Source organism: Ranitomeya variabilis, chromosome 1, assembly GCF_051348905.1.
Source record: "Ranitomeya variabilis isolate aRanVar5 chromosome 1, aRanVar5.hap1, whole genome shotgun sequence".
NCBI lineage: Eukaryota > Metazoa > Chordata > Amphibia > Anura > Dendrobatidae > Ranitomeya > Ranitomeya variabilis.
Window position 1 is genome coordinate 138731272 of NC_135232.1, and position 6221 is coordinate 138737492.

Consider the following 6221-nt stretch of genomic DNA (forward strand, 5'->3'; position numbering starts at 1 on the left):
CTGGGTCACAGCAGCAACTGAGCATTCACAAAAACATGGTGGACAGCAGTGTAAGCAGCCTCCTCTTACCTCAGCATTCTCGGGTTCTTCGAGGTTACATCATAATTCCCACAGCTTCCTGCACATGAAGGGAGTGGAGGTTTCCTACTGCACTTGCTCACAGGCATCTGTTGGATCACATTTCCAAGACACTCTTCTGTCAGGTTAACAAAAGGAATAATTTTATTGTACTACAATGATTACCTCTGAACAAAACGAGTGCTTTACTAAAATGCATTTAAAGATGTAGTCATAATGACATTTTAAAATTGATTTTATTTTTTACTATTCCAGGATAACCCCATTAACGAACATTATATTGAAATGACCTGTTACTTTTCAAAGAATAAAAAAAATATTTGTGGTTGTGTCCGAGGCATTTCGTATGCAAACGCAACCTCACAAGCATGGCAAAACGCACGATAACGCTGCGTTTTTTTATCCACATGAACTTACGCATGATGGATAATAAAACACAATATTTGCATGCGTTTGCATGCGTTTGCGTTGCTTATGTGCATGCGTTTGTTATGAAAAATTTTTTCAAGAAGAATTTCCTTGACAAGCCCAAAGGGCGTGGCTCATGGGATTTCTGTATATAGACCCTTGTGCGCCCTGCCGCACACCGCGAAAAAACACATGCGTAAGCAGACGCGGGCGAACGGATGCAAACGCATGCACCTGCGTCTACAATGTGAAAGCTATGAAATCAAGACGCATGCTGATGTAGGAGTCAGAAACACTGCGGACACAACCGCAAATGTGAAACCAGCCTAAGGCCACATTATCATATTCAGTATTTGGTCAGTATTTTACATCAGTATTTGTAAGCCAAAATCAGGAGTGGAACAATCAGAGGAAAAGTATAATAGAAACATATGCACCACTTCTGTATTTATCGCCCACTCCTGGCTTTGGCTACAAATACTGATGTAAAATACTGACCAAATACTGAATGTGTGAACATGGCCTTATTTTGAGAATAGCTGTTGGGATTGGGATGGAGCACTACCAACGAATTGTTGCACCTGGGCTAAAATAATAATAACTCATTCACATGTCCATGTTTAAACACGTACGTGAAAAAACGGTAGCGGTATCATCAATGTATGGTACATATTTACCATCAGTGTTTTTCACAGAAGGAATAAAGAAATACATGACAAAGCTTCTCCTACACTTCGCAATGTTAGATACGGACTGTAGACTGATGCCATTCGTGTGCTGTACAGGTTTTTCACAAACCCTTAGACTTGTATTAGCATTTTTCATCTGTGCTGCTGGAAAAATCTGACATGTCTACATGTATTCTGCACAGACACACGGTCCATGAAGAAACACAGACAAGTAATCAGCACAATAGATTATAATGGGTATATGTCAGATCGGTAAAAAAAAATAAATGGATGGAACTAGTACATGGATGTGTGATTGAGGCCTCACAAAGTTACACAACAAAACCCAAACACCTTGATGGCCAAGTTCCCATTTGCATCGAAGGCTTTATCGTAAGTTTAATACAATTTACGTAGGAAGAAAAAGTGTCGCATTTTTCCCAAAAAAATGACTGATACATGAGCAGAAGCTGAATGGACGCCATTACTTCCCATGAGTCACTGTATGTGACTGTCACACAACACATCAGCTTCTTGCCGGAGTTCCTGTAGCAGAATAAAAAAGCAGAACTCCAAATGCAAGAGCGACCTCGCCCCATCGCTCTCTGCTTACTCTCATGGTTATGGAGCTGGGAAATTCTGTATGATCATACTGGAAAGCAGTGGATTATCGGAGTTTCTGGATTATTGAATGCTGGATCATAGGATTAGGACTAGTGATGAGCGAATATACTTGTTACTCGAGATTTCCTGAGCACGCTCGGGGGTCCTCCGAGTATTTTTTAGTGCTCGGAGATTTAGTTTTCATCGCCTCAGCTGAATGATTTACATCTGTTAGCCAGCCTGAGTACATGTGGGGGTTGCCTGGTTGCTAGGGAATCCCCACATGTACTTATGCTGGCTAACAGATGTAAATCATTCAGCTGCGGCAAAAAAAACTAAATCTCCAAGCACTAAAAAATACTCGGAGGACCCCCGAGCATGCTCGAGAAATCTCGAGTAACGAGTATACTCGCTCATCACTAATTAGGACTGCACGCGTCAGTCGTGTAACCACAGCGCACACACGTGACGTTTACATGCACGGACCTAATGGAAATAACGGGATATGAAATAGTACAGGCGAGCGACATCTGATAGACATGCAGCAAGTCAAGCCCCCCATGCGAAGCCCCCATGCTGGCGCTGCTGCACACTCACTTGGCCTCCCTTTTACAGGGCGCTGCACCACTTCCACGAGTGTTCACCTCCACAAAGACACAAGGCCACAATTCTTCAGTGAAATAATAAAGTGGCTACTAACACTGGGCTGTCACCACACACAGGACAGGGCACTACTGAGCCACCAGCCAGGAGGCAGATGGGGACGGCACAGCACTTCCTCCTCACAGCTCTGTTACTAAAAAAATATATATTAAAAAAATCCACTAAAATCCCCCAAATCCCAGGAAGCAGCCCCTACAGCCACTGACATGCACAGCCTGGACAGAAAGCTCATTTGAGAGGACCCGGCCGGAAGGAAGAGAAACTGGATGTGTGCGTGCCAAGCCTCGGTCTGACAGGGCACCGCCTTTTTTGTCATGTGATCAATTTTTCGCCAATGTACAAGTTAGTTACTGAATCCTAGACTGTCAGAGGACCTGGATGACGTCATGAGCAGGTGATCAGTCACGTGATGGGAGGAGTTAATCCCTGCTGGCTGCTGATGTGTACACTGTAACCACGTGAGCTGTTGACAGTGATGTAATGTGCTGAGCCCAGACTAGCACGGGGTGTGCGAGCGTGAGGCCGTGTGTGAGCGTGAGGCCGTGTGTGAGCGTCAGGCTGTGTGTGTGAGTGTCAGGCTCTGTGTGAGTGTGAGGCTCTGTGTGAGCGTCAGGCTGTGTGCGAGCGTCAGGCTGTGTGTGTGTGTCAGGCTGTGTGTGTGTGTGTCATGCTGTGTATGAGGCTCTGTGTCAGGCCGTGTGTGTGAGTGTCAGGCTGTGTGTGTCAGGCTGTGTGTGTGTGACGCTCTGTGTGAGTGTCAGGCTGTGTGTGTCAGGCTGTGTGTGTGTGTCAGGCTGTGTGTGTGACGCTCTGTGTGTGTCAGACGTGCAGCGACGGCACGCGGAGGGTGAGGGGGAGCCGAGCCATGCATACAAGATGGGACCGGGGGAGCCACACAGAGCAGGACAGGGAAGAGGGGACAATGCATATCCGGCTTATACTCGAGTCAATAAGCTTACCCAGTTTTCCGTGGCAAAATTAGGTGCCTCAGCTTGTACTCGGGTCGGCTTATACTCGAGTATATATGGTTTTTTTTTTTTTGTTAGGACGTTATAAGGGTTAAAAGTTGACCAGCAATTTCTCATTTTTACAACAAAAGTTACAAGACCATTTTTTAGGGACGTCCTCACATTTGAAGTGAGTTTGGGTGCGGGAGTCAATATAACAGAAAATACCCAAAAGTGACAACATTCTAAAAACTGCACCCCTCAAGGTGCTCAAAACCACATTCAAAAAGTTTATTAACCCTTCAGGTGCTTCACAAGAACTAAAGCAATGCAGAAGGAAAACATTTACATTTTACTTTTTTTACAGAAAATTTACTTTGGAAACATTTTTTTTATTTTCACAAGGGTATCAGGAGAAAATGGACCACAAAATTTGTTGTGCAATTTCTCCTGAGTACACCGGTACCCCATATGGGGGGGAAGCCACTGTTTGGGAGCTTGGCAGGGCTCAGAAGGGAGGGAGCACCATTTGACTTTTTGAACCCAAAATTGGCTGGAATCAGTGGTGGTGCCATGTCGCATTTGGAGACCCCCTGATGTACTTAAACAGTGGAACCCCCCCCCCCCAATTATAACTCCAACCCTAACCCCAACACACCCTTTACCCTAATCCCAACCATAACAACAACCCTAACTTTAGCCCAATCCTAACTTCAGCCCAACCCTAACTTTAGCCTAACCCTAACCTCAGCCCAACTCTAACTCTAATGGAAAAATGGAAATAAATACATTTTATTTTATTATTTTTACCTAACTAAGGGGGTGATAAAGGGGGGTTTCATTTACTATTTTTTTTTATTTTGATCACTGTGATCGGGTCTATCACAGTGATCAAAATGAACCAATAGGAAAAATTTCCTACTGTTGCCAGGTGCCAGCTGGCAGATCTTTGCGGGCGCACTGCGCATGCACTCTCAATTTTCTTCAGGAGAAAAACGCCAGCGGCCCGGGGGGATGCATGGACTCCGGAGGTACCGGGGGGGATCGGAGGACCACATTTCTCTCTCCTCTGATGTGCGATCACATCAGAGGAGAGAGAAATTAAATGCGAAATCTGACTTTTTTTTTTGCGGTCGCGGTTATTCCGTTAATAACGGTGATAACAACACTGGGGTCGGTAAAAAGCGATCCGAGTCATGTTCTCTGGGGTCTCGGCTACCCCCGGTAGCCGAAGCCCCGGAGACATTCCAACCTTGGGGGGCGCTATACACTTATTTCTCAGCGCTGTTAAAAAAGCGGAACTGAAGTAAAAGTACCCTTAACTGCCGCCATTAAAAGGTGTATCAGTGATCATTAAGGGGGTTAATTTGCCAATTAATGCGCTAATTACCTTCATCCAAAAGTTCAAATATTCAAAATTTGTATACATTTTAGCGCTTACAGAATGTTACTGTAGTAATTTATTTATGTTACCTGAATGTAGCAGAGCTCAACGTGTAATCTGTAGCTGGCAGAGCGCTACATATAATCTGTAGGTGGCAGAGCTCTGCATAAAATCTGTAGGTGGCAGAGCTCTGCATTTAATCTGTAGGTGGCAAAGCTCTACATATAATCTGTAGGTGGCAGAGCTCAGTGTATAATATGTAGGTGGCAGAGCTCAGCGTGTAATCTGTAGGTGACAGAGCTTTACCTATAATCTGTAGGTGGCAGAGCTGAGCATGTAATCTGTAGGTGGCAGAGCTCTGCGTATAATCTGTAGGTGGCAGAGCTCAGCGTGTAATCTAGGTGGTAGAGCTTTTCATATAATCTGTAGGTGGCAGAGCTGAGCATGTAATCTGTAGGTGGCAGAGCTCTGCGCATAATCTGTAGGTGGCAGAGCTCTGCGCATAATCTGTAGGTGGCAAAGCTCAGCATGTAATCTGTAGGTGGCAAAGCTCAGCATGTAATCTGTAGGTGGCAGAGCTTTACATATAATCTGTATGTGGCAGAGCTTTGTGTATCATCTGTAGGTGGCAGAGCTCTGCGTATCATCTGTAGGTGGTAGAGCTCCGTGTATCATCTGTAGGTGGCAGAGCTCTGTATAATCCATACGTTGCAGAGCTCTGCGTATAATCCATAGGTGGCAGGGCTCTGCGTATAATCCATAGGTGGCAGAGCTCTGCATATAATCTGTAGGTGGGAGAGCTCTGCCTATAATCTATACGTAGCAGAGCTCTGCGTATAATCTAGGTGGCAGAGCTCTGCGTATAATCTGTAGGTGGCAGAGCTCTGTCTATAATCTATAGGTGACAGAGCTCGGTGTTTAATCTTTAGGTGAATAAACCAACATGAGAAAAAAGGAGTGCAAATAAAGGTCTCCGAATAAACATTTTATTAATATAACTTTAACAATTGAATAAATATCAGAAGATATATATAAAAAAACAGAATGATCCTGCAACATGGTGCCAAAGCACATATTCAATGTATACCATGTAAAATAATTAGAAAAGTGTAAAGAGGTAAAGACCCTACCCTGAATACCACCACTAGAGTATGGTGCTGTGACTAATCTTAGTAAGAAAATACAATGGATGAATACTCACATAAAGATGGTATGTCAATGCAGAGGGGGGTAGAGTACATGTGCCCTGGCCAACAAACCCCAATGCACATTTCACCCAAGGCTTCGTCAGTTGAGCTCTGCTTATAATCTGTAGGTGGCAGAGCTCTGCGTATAATCTGTAGGTGCCAGAGCTCTGCGTAGAATCTGTAAGTGGCAGAGCTCAGCGTGCAATTGTAGGTGGCATTAATTAATCAGAGGCAGCAGAGACCAAAAGTAACCCTGCAGGAGCTGCAGAATTCCCAAGCAGAG

The 6221-nt window shown here is 44.6% G+C and overlaps 1 protein-coding gene across 2 annotated transcripts in view; it reads right to left on the reverse strand.

Moving 5' to 3' along the window:
• ARB2A (ARB2 cotranscriptional regulator A) overlaps positions 1–2706 on the reverse strand; it is a 616199-nt gene extending 613493 nt beyond the window's left edge. For both annotated transcript variants that reach the window (XM_077289153.1, XM_077289144.1), the window contains exon 1: positions 2355–2706. The gene's annotated coding sequence lies outside the window, so the exon portion shown is untranslated. The remainder of the gene's footprint in view (positions 1–2354) is intronic.
• Positions 2707–6221: the final 3515 nt, after the last annotated feature.